The sequence below is a fragment of the Cervus elaphus genome, chromosome 11 (assembly GCF_910594005.1).
Source record: "Cervus elaphus chromosome 11, mCerEla1.1, whole genome shotgun sequence".
Taxonomy (NCBI): domain Eukaryota; kingdom Metazoa; phylum Chordata; class Mammalia; order Artiodactyla; family Cervidae; genus Cervus; species Cervus elaphus.
Genome location: NC_057825.1, coordinates 68,144,799 through 68,169,891, shown reverse-complemented (window position 1 = coordinate 68,169,891; position 25,093 = coordinate 68,144,799).

The following is a 25,093-nucleotide window of genomic DNA, read 5'->3' as shown; positions in this document are numbered from 1 at the left end:
AAAGATTTTACAATATAAGTTTATGTATGAACTATACAAGGTAAATGATTGGTCCTGAAACAAATTTTTAATTCCTTTTCACAGGGTGTGATTAAAATCTGACCAGCTTGGCCAAAAGAATAGCCTCTGTTTTCTCTGAGTGTGATCTGGACCCTTCTTTTCTTCACTTCATGCTGCTCAGGTCCTCTGCCATCTACAAAATGTCTGTTCTTGATTGCTGAGTACGCGATCCCTGCCTAGACACTTTGTTTAGTGTATTTAAATACAAAATTTTTGAATGATTGATTCCTATATAAAGCTTTCCTTCCTTCCCATACCACAGCTGATGCTGCCTGCGTGGTACCACAGCTTTCTATTCTCTTTATAATCAGGACATTCAGCCAGCTGTCTTCTGCAGCGACCCCTGTGGAGCTGCATGAAGACAGTAGGACATTTTTAAATCCTGTGAAGGACTGTATGATTTGTTTACAATTTGTTCTTTGCTCTCTACCCCTACTATTGTTTTTCTGACACAGCTTGGTCACCTGACTTGCTTTGGCCAATGGAACATGGGCAGAACTGATTCATGTCACTTTCAACCTGAGAGCTTAAGAGTCCTAGCAAGTTTCACCAGCCCCTTGCATTCTTGTATCCGCTATGAGAAGAGGTAACCACTGGTTTCAAAGAAGACCATCTTAGACCAGATTTAAACCCAAAATGCAGCCTGGAGCCAAACTCAGCCTGTCTCAGCTAAGCCCTACCAAGTATAGCAGAGCCCATCAGAATCCCTGGACCTTCAAACCAAGAAGTGAGAAATAGATTTTGTTGCTAGCCACTGCAGTTTGGGGAGTTACACAGCATTATTCTGGAGAAGGGAATGGCTACCCACTCCAGTACTCTTGCCTGGAGAATTCCATGCACCAAGGAGCCTGGTGGGCTGCAGTCCATAGAGTTGCAAAGAGTCAGACTTGACTGAGTAACTAACACACACACCACGTTCTTACAGCAAAACTAACAACAAAAACTCTTATGATAGGAGATAATAAAGTAAAGTGAAGTCGCTCAGTCATGTCCGACTCTTTGTGACCCCATAGATGGTAGCCTATCAGGCTCCTCGGTCCATAGAATTTTCCAGGCAAGAGTACTGGAGTGGGTTGCCATTTCCTTCTTCAGGGGATCTTCCTGACCCAGGGATTGAATCTGGGTCTTCCGCGTTGCAGGCAGACACTTTACCATCTGAGCTACCAGGGAATCCCAGTGATAGGATATGATAGGAAGTCTCTTCCTAAATATGGGCCAAGCTGAAAGCGGACATCCCACTATGAAGTATTGTGATGAAAATATGCCAATAAAGCTACAACATTAAAACCACTGGAAGCAATAATTCTAGAACACTGTTTAATAGCTTCTTACCTCAATTGTTTTACTCCAAATTCTGTTCTCATTCATCTACAGGACACAGATTAGGAGACTGGAACTTTACAGAGTCCACAATCTCATCATATGAGACACCAAAAAAACAGCCAACTAATAGTCTACCAGCACTCTGATAAACTAGGGAAGGAAATAATATCAAGAAACTAGAAGTGTTCAAAATTAAATGTCAGGAACAGAAATTAAACTGCTATGGTGCATACAGGGCATAGCAGTTTACTTACCTTTAAGTTTTCTCTTAACCCACAGGGTTTGGGGATATTTGTTACTTTCTCATTGCCCACTATTTATTTCACATTCTTGATTTCTTTGAGGATAATAAACTCCCCACCACTGGATCAGAGGTCTTATCCCCCCTTAATCAAGCTAGACAAATCAGACAATCCTTTTTAAGAAATGAATCATGATGCAAATGCTGAAAACAGCTAGAGAAAATTAATTTGAGAGCTCAACCTGTAGAGACATTTCTGCTACCAAGACTACCTGGACCTGCCTGGTTCTGTCTGCTCCACACCTGATGATTGGACCTTCTCTCCAAAGCTGTGTCTTCACTCTCACCCTGCCAGAAATTCCATTTTGTTGTAAATTGGTCAGAATTGGTATGTGTTGCTTGCAAACGAAGAGCCCTGAGGGCACTTAAAGGAGAAAATGGAGAAGGGAGAGGAGTGGAAGACCATCTCCAGCTAAGAAAGGACCAGGCCCATCTCAGTTTCACTGACCAATCTGTGTTTATTGATGAGACCCAAATATGAAAGCATCATGGAAAATGATCAGCCCACTGAAAGGTAAGACAGGTACAATTATCCAAACTCTCCTTCCAGAAAAAAAAAAAGTCAATAAATATATGCAAACAGTATGCAGTCATTGGTGTTTTAGGGGAAAAAAGCTTTTAAATACGATTATGTTGGCAAGCTTATCACTTGAACAGAAACCCAGCATTTTCCTCCTGGACTTCAGACCACATCATAGGTATTTGCCTAGCACCATGCAATGGCCACCTCAGATGGGGTCTTATACAGCCAAGCAACTTTCCACTGTGCAGAGGTGCACTTCTAGGAAGTCCATGAGACAAATGGACCTTTTGAGAATCCAAGTGGAAAACTTGTAAGGTCTTAATGCACAACTGGGTTGTATCTTTTAAAAACTCTACAATAAAAAAAATGTTATGTTAAACTGGGTTTTTCATATATATCCATGTATCTTTAAATCATTTCTTCTAATTTTAGTTATATCATTCTGAAATTTTCATTTTCTCTAAAATGACTTCATTTCAAGTTTTGGTGAATTCAGTATCTTCATTCTCTTTACTTTATCAGTTCAGATAAGTTCTCTGTTCTAATCCTTAATTTTTCTGAATTATAGAGACCTTTCTTGGAAAAGCACTTTAAGAAACCAAGCCTGATCTACCACTTATAACCACCTTGAGTACACAGGAGAGATCACTACACCCACAGAAACCAAGTCACAGACTGGCTGATTTTCAGACATGCTGGTATCCCTCCAAACCAGCTCTCTTGTCATCAATCTCTACCTGCACAAACACTGTGAGTGCATCCTTAATTTTCTTGACTAACTTATCAGCAGCCCCATTAATATTCTAAATTATCCTTTCTGGAAGACAAATTGGTTTGCTATTTGTCTTCTTTAAACATTTTCTAATCACAAAATGCGGCCTCACGTTTCCTGTTACAAAGTCTTAGTGTATAATCTTTCTTTCATTTTCCAACCAAAATTGGGTCCTCCTGCATTTCCACATGACAGCTGTGACTTTAGGTCTCTATGAGCCTACTTTTTCTTTCAAGAAGTATTTTTGGAGCTCTTACTATGTGCCAGGCAATCTCAGTGATTCCAGAGGTGCAAAGTAAACAAGAGTCCTTGCTCTCCTAAAGCTGGTAATTTTAGTGGATGGAGACCAAAATTAAACAAACCATTCCATTATAGTATGGCATATTGGGATATGCTGCTGTTGTTCAGTTGCTGAGTCATGTCTGACTCTTTTGTGATCCCCCCTCATGCCCCCCATGGATAGCAGCACACCAAGCTCCTCTATCCATAGGATTTCCCAGGCAAGGAAACTGGAGTGGGTTGTCAGTCCCTTCTCCAGGGGATCTTCCTGACCCAGGGATCAAACCCAGATCTCCTGTATTGCAGGTGGATTCTTTACCATCTGAGCCACCAGGGAAGCCTCTCTTGATGTTGTGGAGGCCATTGAAAGAAGCAATAAAGTGCTTTGGGGACTTTTTAAACCCTTTAAACCCAAAGAAAATGGATGAAGAAGTTTCAAACCCCTTTTTCAGCACTTCCCCTAAACCAGTTTTAGTAGTGGACATTCTCACCATTATAGATAATGTTTGCTTTTAAAAAAAAAAAAAAAAGACAACAGGCCCCAAAATAGAGTTCATCAGGCTAAGCCCCATGTCACCAAAAGAAAGAAAAGAAAGTGAAAGTCACTCAGTTGTATCCAAGTCTTTGTGACCCCATGAACTATACAGTTCATGGAATTCTCCAGGCCAGAATACTAGAGTGGGTAACCTTTCCCTTCTCTAGGGTTCTTCCCAACCTAGGGATCGAACCCAGGTCTCCCACATTGCAGGAAGATTCTTTACCAGCTGAGTCATCAAACGAAGACTAAATTACACTTATAGCTCTCATAAATGGAATCTTAAGCCAGTCAACCAGGAATCATCTGATTAACAGTTAGGCAGTGTGCCTGATACACCCGTCATTCCCTAAAGGAGAGTAATCTTGCAATAACCACCCCACTGTTTTGCTTAGTATAACTTCCTCATTCCCATTCCTTTCTCGCTATAAAAGTCTTTCATTTTATAAAGCTCTTCAGAGGTCCTTTCTATCTGCTAGATTGAACATTGCCTGATTCAAATAGATTCTTGCTCAAAGAAACTCTTAATATTTTTAATATGCTTCAGTTTAGCTTTTAACAACAGTCATCTACCTATCATATAGATAGTCATCAGGCACACAGACTTAGGCCAATCTGACCAGGGTCCAAATTCTATCCCCTGTGCTTACTAATATTAGGGTAAGAAATTTCCCCCAAGGGTTCTGCCCCAGACTGGGTATATGATTCATAAAAATTTTTGACCAAAAATTGGAACTTGTTCCAAAATCTGCTTTTATATTAACAATAAGTCCCACTTTGATTTTTAAGTAGCCCTTTATATTCTTTAAAGCACTGACCTGTACATGGTCTTATTTCATCTTCATAAACACTCCATGAAACATAAAAGGCAAATAACAGGGCCATAGAATATGAGAAATACGGAGTAATTTGAAAATTAGCTTACAAGAAAAATGAAGGCCCCTTACCCTGAAATTCTCTAAAGTCATAAATGATCTCACTTTATAGATAAAACCACTGAGATTCAGGGAAGTTAAGAGGTGTACCAACCAATTTCACACAGTCACAGTGTGTTATTATAATCTGCTCAGCCAATGAAGAAACTGGAGCATGAAAAGGCAGATAGCCTGACTTAATGGCCAAGGCAGGCATAAGGTCCTTAACTCTAAAGCTTAAACTTTTTCCATTCCTACATGTGCTTTTTAAGTCAAAGTTTGAACTGCACATCTGAGAGCTACCAGAGTGGCCCAAAATTCCTCTTGTCTATCATGAAATTCGATTTCCTTCTACAAAGCAGTACTTAGGAAAGTCTTATTTAAAAACATCACCCAGCTACAAATGAAAATCTTCCCAACAGGGACAAGATGGAACATCTGCCTTCCTTTTGCTTAATAGAACACTGCAGAGCTGCTCTCTGCTTGGATAAATGCTATTTGGGTTTTCTTGATTTCTGAATGGTTTCTTAGTATCGCTCTCTTGAGCGTTCTCTCTCTTGGTATTGTCATTGTCTTCTTGCCCAGAATTTTATGTGTAATCGTCTGTTCCACTATTGGCTTTTCTGAAACCAATCTTCCTTGTCTTTTGTAATTATGTAAAGCTGTTCTTTTTGCAGGCCACACACTGTAGATATCTAAAACCTGGAGAGAAAACACCCTAATTGTAATTATAATGGATTTCAAATTCCTATTATTCATGTTGGAGAGAAAACATGCAGTGAGGTTTCATTACCCATTTCATTTAAAACTTGGAAAAAAATAGAACTTGAACTTATTTTTGTTAGAGCAGGCAGTCTTTAATTCAAAAAAAAATCCTTAATTACTTCTTCAGAATTTTTAAAACATTCTATTTTTATCTACATACTCAAGTTAAAGAAAATTGAGGTTTTTTAGTTGGACCACACAAATACAAATAAAACCAGCCTTTGTTGTTGTTTAGTCACTAAGTCTGACTCTTTTGTGATCCCACGGACTGTAGGATCCTCTATCCATGGGATTTCCCAGCAAGATTGCTGGAGTAGGTTGACATTTCCTTATTCAGGGGATCTTCCTGACCCAGGAATCAAACCTGTCTCCTGAGACCCAATTTCAAAACTAGCAATCATTTTGAGATTGTGAACCCCAGCAGTAGCCCTGTTACTACTCTTGATTATTATGCAGGTCTTGCACTAATCTAATTAAGTAAAATGGAAATCCAATTTCAAGCATTGTTGTACATATTTGCATATGACACAAGTAGTCAAAAGTCTGTCTGAAGTTAAATGAAGCACATGTACAGCCTCCTTATCAATCTGAATTTGTCTTTTCCTTTCAGTTCCATTTTGAAATGTTTCACCCTCAGCATCTGCAAACCACTCACAGCCCAAATGCCACTGCTAATAGCTGCTTGCTTTAGTATTGCCATCGCTCTTAGTGAACATTAGTAACAAGGACTGGGCACAATTCAAGCTTGTATTTCTGAGGAAAGGGTCCTCTGGGAATTTCTTAGTAAATGGAGAAGCAAATAAATGCTATACTTACTGCCAAGTCAGTTCCTCTTAGACTTTGGGAGGATGTGGCAGGAGTAGTTTTTTTTTTTTGAATACTCATAACGTAAGTGTGTGCTCAGTCACTTCAGTTGTGAAGTGTAGCTCACCAGGCTCCTCAGTCCATGAGATTTTCCAGGCAAGAATACTGGAGTGGATTGCCATGCCCTCCTCCAGGGGATCTTCCCCAAACCAGGGATCAAACCTGTCTCCTGTGTCTCCTGCATTACAGGCAGCTTCTTTACCCACCTGAGCCACCTGGGAAGCCCCATAACTTAAATATCAAAAAGGAATTCTATTCTGAGTAAAACTCTTGAAAAAAAGTGTGTTTTCTTAGAAAAGAAGGCGGTGCGTGAAAATGGAACACCAACAGGATGATGACAGAGCCAGCCTCAGATACTCTTGTTGCTTGGAAGTCCTCACAGAAGAATTGTCAACCAGTTGTCAACCATTTCAGCTCACTGGAAGAGCCAAGGCAGTCAGTACTCTGTTATACCTCAATGTGAACACAATTGTGACAGGTGTGGAGGGGAAAGCAGAGCCCTTGCCACAGCACTGGGTCTTCTCAAAGTCCTGGAGAATAACTCAGTGTTCCATCTATTCATCTCAGTTTAATTTGTATAATGTTCTGTTTAAAGAGCATTTGTATAGAACAGAGGGGGGGATATGTTCCCCTCGTATTCTATCTGTACTTTGTGATTTACCAACAGCATCTAACAAAAGGGAAATAAAGTAGAAGAGTGAATTTAATGTGGAAGGAGAGAGAATGAAAGCAGATGCAATAAATAGCAAGCATTTATAAAGAGTCATCATGACAAGAAAATTGATTGCTTCATACTAGGAAAGAATATCAAATGAAGGACTGGAGTTTCATATTAGCATTTGAGGCTATGCATTCAACACAATACTTCAAAAGATAATGAATTAATTCAGAGGAACTTTGGAATAAGAGCCACAAGCATAGCTGTGGACATTTGACTGTGTTCTCTGCAGTGCTCAAGAAATTTGGTTTACAAATGAATAAAGCATGATCTTTTTGCCCTTGAGTCGTTCATAGCCAGTGGACCAGGAAACTAGAGACTGGAGGGAAAGGAAACTAGAGGCTGGAAGAAACCCTTTGCCTTGGAATCAAAATCTAGATTGCTAAAATTCCCGAAAGCTCACAAATTCGCCTGCAAAGTCTCTTCCTTACCTCTTCTCTGGCTTGTAAACTAGGCTAACTTGCAGAAGTCAGTTAATGAAAGACCCTGTGTCACTTATTACCACAGACTAGCTTGAGGCTTAGGCATTTTAATACTATTGACTTAAAATTCCGGGGCACATGGTTCAAATGTCTGCAAGCATATTTAAACTACAGAAGTACTACCGAGGTAGTTTTTTAATCCAAACTGATTCCATCCTTCATTTTAAAATATTTGTATCTTCCTCAGAGATAGATTCTCAGAGAAATTCTCTCCTTGTCTATAAAACAAGGTTAACATAATAATACCTGCCTGCCTTACTTACTTAGAAGGTTTTGAGAGGCTCAAATAACTTAAATTTGTGAAACGTATTTATAAAATGCCATGTTAATATTAGCACCCATCAAACTGTGCTCAATGGTATGTGGCAGGCTAGATGGGAGGGAAGTTTAGAGGAGAATGGATACACGTATATGCCTGGCTGAGTCCCTTTTCTGTCCACCTGAAATTATCACAACATTGTTAATCAGCTATACCCCAATATAAAACAAAAAGATAAAAATATCAGAAATCAGAACCCCCCAAAATATATATACATGTGTGTGTGTGTGTATATACATAGATATATATAAGCAGTCATCATTGTACTCACAAGAGCTAAGGTTGCCAAGCCAATGGATGGAGTTCTCATTTACAGACCCAAAGGGAAGACACGAATGAGAAAAAATGACTGAAAGCTCAAATTAAAGGATTCAGTTAATCACAGACCCAAAAGACCTCTGACCAAAGGAAGGCCAGGGGAGAACACAGCGGACTAGAATCAAGACAACTGGGATGTGGTCCGAACTCCACAACCAGAACTGCAATTTGGGCCAAGCCAAATGATTTAGGATTCATGCCTCATTAATCCTCATCTTTCAATGTGTTTTGAGCTCTTTCCATGATAAGCCTGTTATATGCAAAATTACATTCAGAAAATTGAATAGTCCACAATATTCAATTTAGAATGTGGATTTGTACCACACAATCAAAAGCACTCGTGTGAGATTTAGTCAAGACTTAAATAAAACTAACGACCAATGAAACAGATTGTTCACTGTTAAACTGGGGCATTGAGTAAATAATTTCAGATTCTGAAGATTCACCTGCCAATAATTAATTGGGTTTTTAAACACAAAACTTCTATCTTTATTATCCCATTTGCTATAATTCTGTTACTGACTGACTAAATGTGTTTGCACTTGTTTTGAAGAATGCAGGGGCTGATTTTGCCACCCTTAAAGTGAATAAAGGAATATAGGTGAGTCCCGAGCATTTTGAAGGCCCTCAGACTCCATCAGAAATCAGAAACATAAAAGGCAATAGAATTACAATGCAGAAGCTCTTTGTGTGTAATCTGGACAGGCATGAGATATTTTTACCACACCAACAAATGATGTGGAGCAATTGTGTTGGCTGGGATTCAATGCAAGAAATAGAGAACACTCTAAGTGTTTCAATAAGAAGAGGATTTAATAGGGAATTTGGTATTTTCAAAATTTTGGAAGGACTGGAAAAGCAGAAAAGTCAGGGTGCTGTCACCAGCTGGATTTTCCTTTTTTTTTTTTTTTTGCTTCAAAATCATGCCCCCTCGGCTGTGACCCAGAGGTTACTGAACTACCGCTGTGCCCATCCGTGAGCTGCACACTCACAAGCTGATGACCAGAGAGTAGAATGTGGCATCTGGATGCGGAAAACGTCTCCATCCCTAGGAGTCTGCATGTCCACTGACACCTCTGAAGAAAGACATCCTCCACCTCCCTTACAATTCCATGCATTGACATCTCATTGCATGAATGTAAATCACATCCATCCAAAAGCTAAAAAAAGGCGTCTAAGAAATGTCATTTTTAGTCTCCTAGCCCCTTTTACATGAATTGGTTGGAGGGATAAAAAGGAAGTGGAAGTGAATGCTAAGTATAATAAAGTATATTTAGCCCAGCAAGTTATACACAAAGCAGAATTCTAAGCTTCTTGAAAGATAAAAAATATACAAGGCAAGAACCTTCCCCTCAGTGAGCACTTATTCTAACTAAGGAGACAAGAGACATATGTGAAGAGTTAAACATCAATAAGAGAGAGTCATTGGTATTCAATGCAACAGACAAGTGGTTATGGGACTGAGTATAAAGTTTCATGAGAATGATTAGCAGTAAGAAAATTGGCTTTGTGTTAAAGCACAAACTACTTGCTTCTCTTTATTAGCTCAAACAATTCCAGTAATGAAGAGAGCATCACTAGCATAAAGGGATGAATGGGGATTTAAGACTCTCCAGGGTTAAAGCAGACCAGCAACTTCAACAAGATCTACCTAGCTCTGAAAATAAGTGAAATCTTCAAGAGGAATTGACTGTGTGGCTGGCTGCAGTCCATGATTAGAGTCAGTTCTTCTCTTGTGCTTGGGTTATAGGGTCACTATAGTGAGGAAAACCACAACAATCTAGATTAGTAAGTAAAGCAGTAAGCAAAATTCGGACAGTAAATAAATGAGGAATAAGAGTGTTCTCACAGGGAGGAGGCAAGATAAAACACCTTCCATGAGAGAAAAACAATACAGATATTAAGGGACTGACTCCCAGACTGCTGACCATGGTAGGAAGCTCCTGGAAAGCTCATAAATTAATGCCCTATGAGCCAATAATTGGATGGCATCATTAACTCAATGGACATGAGTTTGATTAAAGTCCAGAAGATAGTGAAGGACAGGGAAGCCTGATGTACTGCAGTTCATGGGGTCACAAAGAGTCAGACACAACTGAGAGACTGAAAAACAGTGAGCCTATGAAATCCATGTCTTCACTTAGGCTTTACTTCTATGTGGGAAGCCACAGGGACATTTTCTGTTAGGGAGTATTTATGGTCTAGTTTGTGTTAGTCCTTTATTCAAGGCTAGGGTCTCTGAGTACGGGTACTCTGCAAATGTATTCAATGCCCATCTGTGTTTAACTCTTAATAGGTGGCACAAACAAAGCAGACAATGGAGGGTCAGCAAAAAGGATTGGTACCATGAGCTGGAGGGGTCGGAGACGATGCCTCACAGAATAGCATTAACTCACAGGTGCTAATTCCATCATCGGTAAAAACAGTTACATTATGTGGAGCCCAGTATGATTTCCTCCAGTTTAAAGTAGACATTTCTTGGTGGGAAGGAAACATCATGAATTCTGAATCAATATTCTGTGGTATATACATCTCTGTTTCAGAATCACATATAAAACAGGAAAAAATGTTATCTCTAGGCAAATCTGTTTTCAGGCTTTCTTTCTGGATTTCTTTCTTCAGGATGTCAATCATCTCAATTCTTTGCCCATTTTTTAAAGAATTAACTGGCACTGAAAAGCAAGAAATAAAGTTTCCAGGATTTACCCCATCAATGCTTGTGGTTATGTGACAAATTATCTTTGGAGCAAAACCAATAAAAATTCTTTAAAGCGGTTTGACTAGTTTGGCATAATTAAGTACAATTCAATTACAATTTGGTGACAAAAAAGTTCTACTGCGGCAGGTACTTAACTAAGATTGAAAGACCTGCTAAGAGGGTACTAACCTAGTGAGAGAAGGTCTCCTGGAAAGAGTGAGGTCTATATTTTTAAGAGAGCGTTTTAAAGTACTGGATTCTTCCCATAAGGAGAGAGGACAGTAACACATTGAGATAGTGGCATAGATTGTTCTCCCCAGGAAAGTGGCTCTGAGATTTGCATATGGATCTCAAGGCTCCCTTGGATCAATACCTGCACGGGAGCAAAAGAAGTAGTCCTGAGCAAAGGGTGACGCTGGAAGTGTGAGGGAGCTGAAAGAGAGGCCTCAGCCAATCCCAAAGGGAGCTCTGAGGTTGGGAGGCCCTTCAGAGACGCTTCATACTGAGGCAAGGGGATCGGGTCTTTGTAACCCAACATCTGTCTGTATTAGAAGCAGGCAGCCCAAGGGAGGTACTAAACTTGGGTAAGGCAGCTCCCTTCATCAGAGGGCAGTTCCTGGGGAGGCACCACCTGTGAGCTGGCAGCTGGAAGAGTGGAGCGCCTGAGCAGTGCCTCACAGGTGTGAAAACCCACTGCCAGCAGGTCATTCTTGAGCCTCATCAGCAGAGCCCTCTATTTCTCCATGGTAACCTGAATAAGCCACAATGCTGGCAAAAGCCCCAAATCTTCCATTAACACAGAAGCATTTATTTAGCCTACATTTCCTAGAGCCAACCTCATTTTTTCACACGTTGGGCCTTTCTACCAAATGGATGCTTTGGCCTGATGACAAGTTCAGAGAGGGGCTTGGTCTAAGAGATCCACTGTCCCAGAAGTGAAAGCTCAGTTCCCTCAAATGAGAAAGATCTGCTGCCCTCATGGACATCATCAGAAAAGTTAACAACTTTAATTATAAAACAATGACTAGTTTTGAAGAATATACATACCAGAAATTTTTTATCTACTGTTACCCTGTTCAAGGTGATTAGTTGTGGGGAATTTGTAGTTGACATTATTTTAGAAACTGCTCTTGGAAATTAATTTCAAAGCCTATGACACATTTTATAAAGAAGAAATATGGTTATATGATGGAAAGAAGTAAGACTTAGGTAAATGGGCTTGAATTCTCAAGTTTACCACATATTATAGCTATTTGTCCTCAGCCAAATCATTTAATGATTTAAATCATTTCTAAGCATCTTTCTTCTTTTCATATAAGATTGTAATGATAACTATCGTCATTGGATTATCATAAGAAGTAAATGAGAACATATACATAAGATTCTGGAACATAAGAGATACTCAGAAAATGTCAGTTTCTTTACTCTTATTCTTCATTTCCTCTTTTCTCAATGAGGAAAGTCAATATCAGGAAAAGACAACATTTCTCAGGTATTAGAGCTGTCCTTTTAAAAAACATTTTTTATTTTGGAATAGTTTCACAATTACAGAACAATGACAAAGTTACTTTAGAGTATTTTCAGATGCCCTACACCCAATTTCTGTTATCAACATTCTAAACTAGTATAATGTTTACTTTTATTACAATTAATGAACTAATACCTTTTTTTAAAAAAACATTTAAATATTTTTGGCTTTGTTTGAATAGTCAAACATTATTTGAAATAAAATTTGGTAAATTAGGTAAATAATAGAATTTTCAAAAAGGAGTTAATATAAATAAATAACTGAAGAAGGCTTGCGGGGTTATAAACTGACATTTACAGACATTTCCAAAGGAGAGTTCCAGAAACACATTAACTCCAACAATATCACTGGAATTGGAATGCAGGTTCCCAATTAACTCTGCTGGAGGACAATGTGAATTAGGTAGACAATCACTTTTGCAAACAGCTTAAGGTGACTACATTCCCTTTTTAATCATTCTCACCTTTGTGTGCATGTGTGTGTGTATGTCCGCGTGCGCACGTGGACACATGCCCACTAAATCGCTTCAGTCGTGTGCAACTCTTTGCGACCCTATGGACTGAAGCCTGCCAGGTCTCTCTGTCCATGGAATTCTCCAGGCAAGAATACTGGAGTAGGTTGCCATGCCGTTCACCAAGGGATATTCCCCACCCAGGGATTGAACCCACATCTCTTACGTCTCATGCATTGGCAAGCAGGTTCTTTACCACTAGCGTAAACTGGGAAGCCACATTCACACCCCTATCTCCTACTAATATGAATAATCTTTCAAATCCAAGCAAAAATGATGGTGGGGATAGAAAAAGAGCCACCAAAACATTTTAGGAGGTTTGAATTCCAAGATAATGTCTTTAATTGGATTCAAGATGCAAATACAGATAAAAGACCCCAGTGAATGAAACTTCTATAGTAAATTTGTGTCAGTCTCTTTATGAAACTTTTAATAAAATAAACTTAATAAAAAATATACCTCAAAACTTATTAGTAGTGATGCTTCCATCCTGAGAGACTTAGCCCTGAATATTTGGTCTGAGAGTATAGGAGGTTGTGGGTTTCATTGAGAGTTTGTGATGGAGTTTTATCAACAATAGATCCCTTTTGCTGAGACCATGTTTTGAACACCATTCTCATAGGTCCTCATTTGGCTTCTTGCATAGTTAATGTGGCCTCCATATAGAATATGCATGCTACTGACCAAGAGGCTGAAGTATTCAAATCACTCAAGCATCTTACAGCTAAGGATTAACAAAATCTCCCTCTATGCTCCAAAGTAATTAAAACATGCAGTTTATGGGCCAATCTGAGAATTGGGAATACACCTGAAATTTCATAAAGACTCATTAAACCATCGAAGATAATCCTAAGCTAAACATACTTCTATGTTTACTCCCTTGGTTGTTGCATGAAAACAGAACTGTTAACTTGCTTCCTGCAATAGTGAATGCTCCTGACTTTGCCTTTTACTTAGACAGTGAAGAATGTATAGCGTCTTTTGAACAGACACTGACTACAGATGACAAGTTCTGTGTTCATGTTTCCCAGAAAGACAGTAACCCTCAGTGTACAGAGCTGTTAAACCCTGGGAGCAGACCTCAGAGAAGTGGAAAACTGGCAGCCCTCCTATTTTATTTTATGCAGAGTTCGGATGATAACTCTGGATGCTTTTGTGGGAAGAAGAATCCCGTAACTCTATGGCAGGCCTCTTATGTTGCCTCCACGGCTTGCTGCTAATGAGGCTAATGCCACCTCTAGAGTACTGATGCCACACTGTGTTCTGACCGCAACTCTAGGTGCAACCCCAGTCACAGAGCAGATGTATCAAGACAGCAAACACTTATATGGAGGAGGAACAGGTCTTCCACTGTTCTGTCACTCCTCCTACCCCTGAAACTCTGAGAACTTTCTTCCAACTCTTCTCACTAGTTCTATATCTAACAAAGGAAGAGACAGCAGGTAAAGAAAATTCAGAGAACAGAAAAGGAGATGCAAATGGACAGCTGCTATTAGTATGGAAAACCACTTAGAGAATACTCTGCAGAAGTATTATCAGTTCCTGAATTTCAAGTGATTTTAGTAACAAAGAGGTATGTCCCTTTGACAAGATAGAATAGAAAGCAGGCCCCAAATTACTAATTCTTTGTGGCTGTGGGCGGGCATGGATGTATCTCCGTGGCCTGAGACACATGCAAGAGGATACAGTAGGTTTGTGGACACTACTCATCATGGGCATATAACTCTTTTTAAAAGAGGGACTCTGTGAATCTCCTGTTTCTCTAGCCATTGAGAGGACTCAGTGAAAGCTGAGAAATTTAGTAGAAGTGTGGACAAAGCCCATGTAAATTCTGCAGGCTCCATCACATTTTTACATCTTATTTAAACAATTTGCAAGACTCATTCAGTTGTCTCTAATGCCTGCGACTCAACACTAAGCAACCAGAATAAAAGCAGTTATTTAGTGGAGGCATCACCCTGGGGAGTAAAGGTCATTAGAATACAGAAAACTTAAAGGAAAAAAAAAAAAGGAGCTTCACCCTATAAGAGTAGTAGAGTTCTTTCAAAGCTCAGCCACGGTGGTGCATGCAGAATGTGTTTGCCATATCCATTATGTGCATCACAGGAATGTGGCTTTGGCCATATATGTATGATTAAAGAGCTAATGAATCACCTTGCAGTGGTGACGTCTGAATTAGAACTGCTTGAAAGTTCCTGTCAGAGTTAGTGCTTTACAAAAATCAGCTGCTTATAGGTGGTCAATGCAATCAACTATGTTCACTAGGAGCTTGGGCAAGAATGAGTTAAAAAACTTACTGTCTAGCTATGAAACTTACACACTTGTAATTTATTTATAAATGAAAAATTTTTAACTTGTAGAGTATTTGTTCTCAGCATATTGTCTCACAGATATAGGGCTCTATGCTTAATAACAGCTTCAATTATTTTTCAATTGCTTTATCTTAACATACTTCTCTCCAGCATTAGAAATTTTGACAGTGTATTCATATTATAAGAGGCCTTTAAAATATGATATGATAAACACCTTGGCACCATAGTTGCTTATTGACTTCAATGAAATGAACTATTAATATTTACAAATCCAATACTCTTCTCTCAGTACTAAATTTAATTGGAAACTGGAAAGAACAGATTTCCAGTCAAAACTTTCCCCTCAGTTTTTCATATCTGCAAAAGTGAAATATTCCCTATAACTGCTGTGGTAGGATGCAGTTTTGAAACTGAACCTATATCTCTTCAAATACTAGCCATATAATTTATACTGCATCACACAGCCCCAGGCACCTCATCAGGAAACCAAGGTTAACTTTCTCATAGAGTTGTTTCAAGCTTTGAATAGGAAATTACATATAAAGGAACCTATCAATAGTGAACATTCATTCAACAAAATTTTATTTTTATTTTGTTTTAATTGGAGGATAATTGCTTTACAATAGTGTGCTGGTTTCTGCCATCCATCAACATGAATCAGTCACAGATGAACCTAGAGTCTATTGCACAGAGTGAAGTAAGTTAGAAAGAGGAAGTTAGAAAGAGGAAGACAAATACTGTATGTTAACACTTGTGTATGGAATCCACATATATGGAAGGCTGTGTATGGGCTTCCCTGATAGTTCAGTTAGTAAAGAATCTGTCTGCAATGCAGAAGACCCTGGTTCAGTCCCTGGGTTGGAAAGATCCCCTAGAGGAGGGAACGGTTACCCATTCTAGTATTCTAGAATTCCATGGACTGTGTAGCCCATGGGGTCACAAAGAGACAGATATGACTTAGCAACTTTCATTCATTCATGGTATCCAGAAAGATGGTACTGATTATCCTCTTTGCAGGGCAGCTGTGCAGACGCAGACATAGAGAACAGACTTTTCAATAAAGATTTTTAAATCTAAATCTTTCCGCTCTAAGCTTTTGACCTGTAAGGACAGATAGAACCCAAGGAATTTCCTTTGACCTAGAGAGTTCAGCCTCCTAAACTCAGTATCCTTCACATGTTGAATCCGTTCCTAATCTCTTCCTAATCCCACGCAATATACACCATGGCAGATCACTTCAGCAGATATTTCTGCTTTACATGGAGCTGAGACATCCATTTAATAGCAAAGAAAGGCCAAATGGGTAACAGGAGTTAACAGAGAAGTTTCCTAAGGGCAAAGGATGTGACTTACTCATTTTACAACATAGATGCACATAGACACACACACAAGAGATGCTTCAAGACATTTGCTGTGTAAAGGACTTTGAACATCTAATCACATAACCTCTCTGAGCTTCATCTCTCAAATTAATAAATTAACAATTCTGACTTCACAGTATCACTAGAAATATCAATGAGAGAATGTGAAAATGTCTGCAACAGTAGCTGGGCTGTATGTGATACATTTTTTAAATCATTGACTTGAACCTCCAGCTTCCTCCACATGACTGGCAAGCTAAAAAAGACCCCTTTCCTCAAATTTGTGTCTAAATCAAAATCTGTGTCATATATTAAAGGTATAAATATGAGTGTTTTACACTATATTCAAATTCTCATAGATAGATATATAATATCATCTTAGGTAATCGCTATACCTGAAATATGACAATTCTCTTTGAAAACTTCCAACCTGCCATGAATTTGACCTACTATTTTTTGTAGCTAAGACAAGGCCTCATTCTGAATCATCAGCTACCTACACATCAGTAAGAATCACTTTATTAAGACATAAACTGCTAATGCTTCATCCTGGTCTATATTCAGGACAGAACTTTCCACACTTTCATACAGTATGAGAAAATAAAAAACAGCTGACAATTGAGAAGAGTGTGTTTTGGGCAGCCTGGTTTAATTGCTAAGTCACGTTCAACTCTTGAGACCCCATGGACTGTAGCCCACCAGGCTCCGCTATCCATGGGATTTTCCAGGCAAAAATACTGGAGTGGTTTGCCATTTCTTTCTCCAGGAGAATTTGCTGACCAGGGATTGAACCTGGGTCTCCTGCACTGCAGGCAGATTCTCTACCAACTGAGCTACCAGGGAAGCCCATTGTCTTTCTCTTTGGAGCAGCCTATTCTCTTTCAAATAAGTGTCTCATGATTAACTCCTCTCTCCAAAAAGAAGACTGCTATGAAGTTTGTTGTTACTCTCATAGTGCTTCTTAGAATATTTCTAAGTCATATAACTTTCACTGTGGTTTGATCTTCAAATTTGTGTCTATCTGCACTGATCACTGATTGGCTCCCCCAAAGCTAGTTCCACCTTAAGTTAGCTTCCTATCGGCAGAGTCAAAATTCAAAAGAGTTAACACCCAATGTTGGTTCCCTGGTGGCTCAGAGGTAAAGAATCTACCTGGCAATGCAGGAGATGTGGGTTTAATCCCTGGATTGGGAAGATAACGCTGGAGAAGGAAATGGCAATCCACTTCAGTATTCTTGCCTGGGAAATCCCACAGAGGAGCCTGGTGGGATGTCTTTGATACATCCATGATGTCTCAAAGAGTCAACATGACTAAACAACTAAACAAAACAACATAGCTCAGCAACTAGTCACAGGGGATATTGACCAAATGACCCAAGCTGGGTACTGGGAACCACCCTGATCAGTCTTCAGCTCTTTACCTCTGAAGAGGTGGTCAGGTAGAAGGTCAGGATGATCACCAGGTGATGGGCATCACTCAGGAAAGCTCAAGACAATAGCTGTCCTGATGAAAAATCACAGAAATGAAGAATCCAATATGTAAGAAGTTAAAGCTCCCAACAGTAAAAGACAGTTTTAAGACATACAGATGGCCAAAAAGTACATGAAAAGCTGCTCAGCATCACTAATTATTACAGATTGTAAATCAAAACTATAATGAGGTAGCACCTCATACCAGTCAGGATGGCCTTCATCAAGAAGTCTACAAATAACAAATGCTTGAGAGGGTGTGGAGAAAAGGGTTCCCCTCCTACACTGTGGGTACAATCATTATGGAGAAGAGTATGTGGGTCCCTTAAAAAAAACTAAAAGTAGAACTACCATATGATCCAACAATCCCATTCCTGGGCACATATCCAGAGAACACTACAAGACATGGAAACAGCCTAAATGTCTGTTGACAGAAGAATGGATAAAGAAGATATGGTACTTATATGAGGGAATATTACTCAGCCATAAAAAGAATGAAATAATGCCATTTGCAGCAACATAGACGGACAAGGAGATTGTCATACTAGTGAAGGGAGTCAAACAGAAAAAGATAAATATCATATTACATCACTTATATGTGAAATCTTAAAAATGGATACAAATGAACTTATTTACCAAATAGAAACAGAGACTTCAAAAACAAACTATGGTTACCAAAGAGGAAAGTTGGTATTAACATATATGTACTACTATATATAAAATAGTCAACAAGGACCTATTGTATAAAACAGGGAACTCTACTCAATATTTTGTAATAACCTATATGGGAAAAGAATGAAAAAAGAATAGATACAGGCAAATGTAGAACTAAAAAACTTTGCTATAGACCTGAAACTAACACAACATTGTAAATCAACTATAAGATAAAATTAAAAAAAAACACTTTAAGACAGTTGTAAGGGCAGAGTCTTGAAATCTCTATTTAAATACAAATTACCTGATAGAGAACTACTCCAAACACTTGCACCTATTATCACAGTAGTACCTACAGTTGAAGACGCAGCCAGTGGACACTGTTGAGCCCTGGGAGGCAGGAGAAACTCTGGCCCAAAAGACTGCAAAGTTGAGGGAAACAGGGAAGGTGGGAGGGTCCTAGGGTGGTCTGGAGTCCTGGGGAGCAGAAAGAAGCCACCTAGCTGACCCATATATCCCTCACAGCACAACACTTTGTGCAAGGTTTTGCTGACAAAATTCAACCACCATATACAGACTGATGCCATTCCTGGTTTGGGTTTTCCCCCATTATTTTAAGTAAAGATAAGTGAGTAAATTAATTCAATGCTGCCAAACCTCCTCCAGCCTTTTTTTAAAAGACATATTGATCAACAGTTATTTAAAGGTAGGGCTTTTAATAGCCAAAATCTCTTATAGAAATATAGATTCTTTATAAGCAACTCATCACACTGTTTTAAAGATGTCTAAGGAAGTGGCTCAACTTGAACTCCTTTGAAATAACCGCAGATGGTTAAGAAAAAAGACCATCTAGACTTGCAGAGCCATATAAATGAATCACTCCCTACAGAAGGTGTTTTTCAGAAAAATCCAACAAACTATCCTAAAAAAAAATAGATTCTATGGTTTAATGACCTTTACTCTGATTTAAACTAATTTTGCGTTCACTGGGAACAGAAGGGAATAACAGCACAGAGGAATCGCTGTAATTCAATAAATCTTGTGAGCATTCTGATCTTTGTCAATGTATATCTGACACCCCAAATTATTTTATTTTAGTATCACTCTGTGAACAAGGCTTCATGTGCCAGTAGGACAGTTTATAAGCTAATTAAATTCAGTTATATTGAAAAACTTTCTCCCTGGCTTTTCACTGCATTTGATTTTAGCTTTGTGTTACAAATTCTTTAATATTGATTATTTTTCTAATGGAAGTATTGATCCCGCCATGAAAGTGTCATTATTTTTCAACTGAAAAAAATGTAAAATCTCAAAGCTACCTACCACCTAACATTTAATATATATGTGGACAAGAATGTGGTTCAGTTCAGTTGCTCAGTCAAGTACGACTCTTTGCACACCCATGGACTGCAGCACACCAGGCTTCCCTATCCATCACCAACTCCCAGAGCCCACACAAACTCATTTCCATCGTGTTGGTGATGTCATCCAACCATCTCATCCTCTGTTATCCCCTTCTCCTCAAGAATATGGTATCTCTTGCTTGAAAGCTATTTATGTGGGGGGATTTCAAAAAAATACTCCTCTAATATGGTATTATTATGCTTTTTTTTTTTTTTTTTTTTGTATTTCACTTCTGGTTTCATTCTCCTACCTGAATGACTTGTAAAAGGGGACAGCTATACCATTCCAGAAGAAGTGACTGCTGGAGAGTGGGGAAGAAAGGACAGAGAAGCCCAAGTGTTAATACTTAAGAAGCAGGAAAAAAAAAAATTTTTTTAAGCCAAGAAAGTGAGACAATTCTGGAGGAAATATACAGGAAAACTGAATGTTGCACACAATCTAGAAATCAGCACATGGGCAGCCAGTGGGTTGAGTTGGGAGAGTTACACTGGAGAAATTTATTTTGAAGGCAGGCTGCTGGGGTAACAGCAGTGCATAAGCAAAGACATGAAGCAGCAGCTGGTTCCTGCCAAGTAGGCACTTCTTCTTGATGAAAGAAATAGTGCCAACCAACCCAGATCCTGGAGACTGGTTTTTTGGGTTCAAATCCAGCTGAAGTGATCAAGAAAATTATTTAAGTCCCTACACATAAAATGAGACTAGCAAAAGGCTCTACCTCACAGACTGTTATAAGATTTAAAGGAGTAACAATTTAAGTGCCTAAAGCAGTCCTTGCAAATATATGATGACAAACTTTTATTAAACAATAAAATGAAATTGAAGAAATTAAAAGATTTATGAGATGAATATGTAAATAGGGATCAGTTAATTTCATGTGACCCAGTCATATGAATATTTCTTAGAATATTCCATCAGCCATATGCCTTCCTCTGACCCTGATTTTAATTTAGTGTGAGAGACCAAAAGACAAAAGGTCACCACCTCCTGAATCCCACAGACTTTGCTTGCCCATTTCCCCAACAATGGGGGCAGAAGTAAGCCTAACCTTCAACCCTTCAAGGAAGCAACAGGAACATTTGAGCAGGAAATGTGATTAAATTAAGGTCCTGCCAGTACTTCCACATGCTTATTTTCAGAATGGTTTAATTAAAGTTTCTGACATGAAGAGAGCTATTTCTGTTCATCTATTCAGAGCTGGTTTTGGAGACAAAAAAAATTGAAATAGGCTGTTTCAGTCAATTTGTAACAATATAGTTGTATAATTAAGCTGGAAGCATATAAAGAAAGTTAGTCTATATAATTTCTCCTCTTATAGAGGTATTCATTAGAGAACAAATTGAGGTCTCAGTGTAATGTTCAGGCAAGCCAGTCAGAGGAGAACATAGTTGTTTCAAAATGTTCAATGTGGACTCAATACCCAAAATTCTAACTGTATCCCTATTTTATCATTAATTCATTTTGTAAAGCAACAGAATGGTCAGACTGAACTAATTAATGCACTACTTATTTGCTACTTATTGCTGATTTATGCTTAATATTCCTTTAGATTATAAACATATATGCATTATTTTTAGTAACTAAAATAACAGAAACTAAATAATTATCTGCAAAGGATTTGGATACTCTAGCCATTCTTATATCCAGATGGGGTAAGGGGTACCATATATTAGAAAAATATCTAGGAGCCATTCGAGTTTTCTGAAAGGAAAAGAGCATGGATATAAATTCTAAACAGTTTTTCTCTCCGGACTGAAAGAACTCCATCAGATCATAGATCTTGTTCATCTCTTCCCTCAAACTGAAACCAGAGATGGCTACAGGACTATTTATTCAGGCTGCAATGCACCAGCTCCTCTGTCAGCTGGCCTGGGCGAGTGAACGATGGCAGGACTTGTCGGTCACCTAGAGGGCAGCAGCTGCTCTGAGTTCTGAAGATCCCGAGGAGGGGAGCGGTAGCCTTACGTCATGCGCCAGAAAGCTGCATCCTCTCACCCACGTGGATGTGTGTGCTGCCTCCACACACCTGGGCCAGGGCTTTGGGTACCATCCATTATGCCAGTGATCACACAAGTCTCTAGCTTCCTGGGGAGCTAAGGTGAGGAATGCTTAATTGCACTGCAAAACAGCTTTTGCAGAAACAGATGTAGCCTTTCACATTCTGGTGACTTTGGGGAGGGCTGGGAAGAAAAAAGGAGAGGGAGGATAAGGGATTGAAAAAAGAGAGAAGGAATAGAGGGATGGGAAGCAAAGATACAAAACCTACTAGGTTTCTGTCTCACTTTTCATCTATCTCTAACACACAAATGGTACCTAGAGAAAAAAAGAATGGCCTGGGCTGGGGATGTGGTTGTCATTTGAACAAATGTGCTTTACTAGATTTAGTCACAGAGTGAAAATAGCAAATACTTATCAGAGCTTTATTAAAATGTAACTGAGATTCTGTGAGATGCACAACTTGATGTTCTGACATATGTACAGATCATGAAACCATCACCACAATCAAGATAATGAACATATCCATCACTGCCAAAAGTGTCCTCACGTATTCTCGTGCTCACTCCTTCCCTCTCTGCCCACTTTCAGGCAAACATCATCTGCTTTCAGTCACTAGAGACTAATAAGCATTTTCGAGGATTTTTTATATAAGTAGAATTGCATGGACTCTTTTTTGTCTGGCTTTGAGGGTAGCATATGCTTTTTTTGCATTTTCAATTTTTTTTTAATTTTTTAAAATTCCACTGTGGTAAGAACACTGAAAAACCAACAAAGCAAGGCCCCTATCAAATTACCCATGACATTTTCACAGAACTAGAACAAATAATTCTAAAATTTATATGGAACTAAAATCTAGAATTACCAAGGCAACTGAGAAAAAGAACAAAGCAGGAGGCATAACCCTCTCAGGCTTCAAACTATACCGTTTAGATACTACAGTAATCTAAACAGCATGGAATTGGCACAAAAACAAATACATGGATCAGTAGAACAGAATAGAGAGTTCAGAAATAAATCCACTACTTACGGACAATTAACCTTTGACAAAGGAGGCAAGAATATACAATGGGCAAAAGACAAGTGGTGATGGGGAAAGTTGGGCAGCTGCATGTTAATCAATGAAGCCAGAACACACCTTCGCACACACACATATAAAAACTTAAAGTGGCTTAAAGGCCTAAATGTAAGGCAAGAAATGACAAAACTCCTAGAAGAAAATATAGGCAAAACATTCTCTGACATAAATCGTACCAATGTTTTAGGTCAGTCTCCCAAGGTAATAGAAATAAAAGCAAAAATAAACAAATGGGGCCTAATCTAAATTATAAGCATTTATATTGCAAAGGAAAGCATCAACAAAATGAAAAGACAATCTGAGAGAAAATATTTGCAAGTGACCCACAAGGTCTTAATTTCCAAAATATACAAACAGCTCATACAATGTTTTTTTTTAAAAAACCAACTGAAAAATGAGCAGAAGATATAAATAGGCATTTCCCCCAAAAAGACAGAGATGGTCAATGGGTACATGAAAAGATGCTTATCATCACTAAATTATTAAAGAAATACAAATCAAAACTATAATGAGATACCACTTTACACAGGTCAGAATGGCTATCATCAAAAAACCTACAAATAATACATGCCGAAGAGGGTATAGAGAGAAAGAAACCCTCTTACACTGTTGGTGTGAATATAAATTGGTCAAGCCACTACTAAAGACAGTATGGAGGTTCCTCAAAAAACTAAAAACAGAGTTGCCATATGATCCTGCAATCCCACTCCTGGGCATATACCCAGACAAAACTTTAACTGGAAATGAAACAGGCACTTCTGTGTTCACGGCAGCACTATTTACAATAGCCAAGACATGAACACAACCTAAACATCCACGGATAGATGAATGGATAAAGAAGATATGGTGTGTATGTGTGTGCATGTGTGTATACACAAACATATATATACACATACACACTGAAATATTAAGCAGCCATTTTAAAATGAAATAATGCAATTTGCAACAACATAGATGGACCTAAAGATTATCATACTAAGCTTTCAAGTAAGTCAGAAAGAGAAAGACAAATACCATATGATATCACTTATATGTGGAATCTAAAATATGAAACAAATGAACATATCTACAAAATAGAAACAGGCTCACAGACATAGAGAACAGATTTGTGGAGGGAAAGGGAGATTGGGATTAGCAAATGCTAATACATACACATTCAGAAAACTAAGATCATGGCATCCAGTCCCATCACTTCATGGCAAATAGATGGGGAAACAGTGACTTACTTTATTTTTCTGGGCTCCAAAATCACTGTGGATGGTGATTGCAGCCATGAAATTAAAAGATGCTAGCTCCTTGGAAGGAAAGTTATGACCAACCTAGACAGCATATTAAAAAGCAGAGATATTACTTTGCCAACAAAGGTCCATCTAGTCAAGGCTATGGTTTTTCCAGTAGCCATGTATGGATGTGAGAGTTGAACTATAAAGAAAGCTAAGTGCAGAAGAATTGATGCTTTTGAACTGTGGTTTGGAGAAGAGTCTTGTGAGTCCCTTGGACTGCAAGGAGTTCCAACCAGTCCATCCTAAAGGAGATCAGTCCTGGGTGTTCATTGGAGGGACTGATGTTGAAGCTGAAACTCCAATACTTTGGCCATCTGATGGAAAGAACTGACTCATTTGAAAAGACCTTGATGCTGGGAAAGATTGAGGGCAGGAGGAGAAGGGGACGACAGAGGATGAGATGGTTGGATGGCATCACTGACACAATGGACACGGGTTTGGGTGGACTCTGTGAGTTGGTGATGGACAGGGAGGCCTGGCGTGCTGCAGTTCATGGGGTCACAAAGAGCCGGACACGACTGAGCAACTGAACTGAACTGAATACACACACACACACACACACATATATATAACTGAGTCACTCTGCTGCACAGCAGAAACTAAAACATTGTGAATCAACTATACTTCAA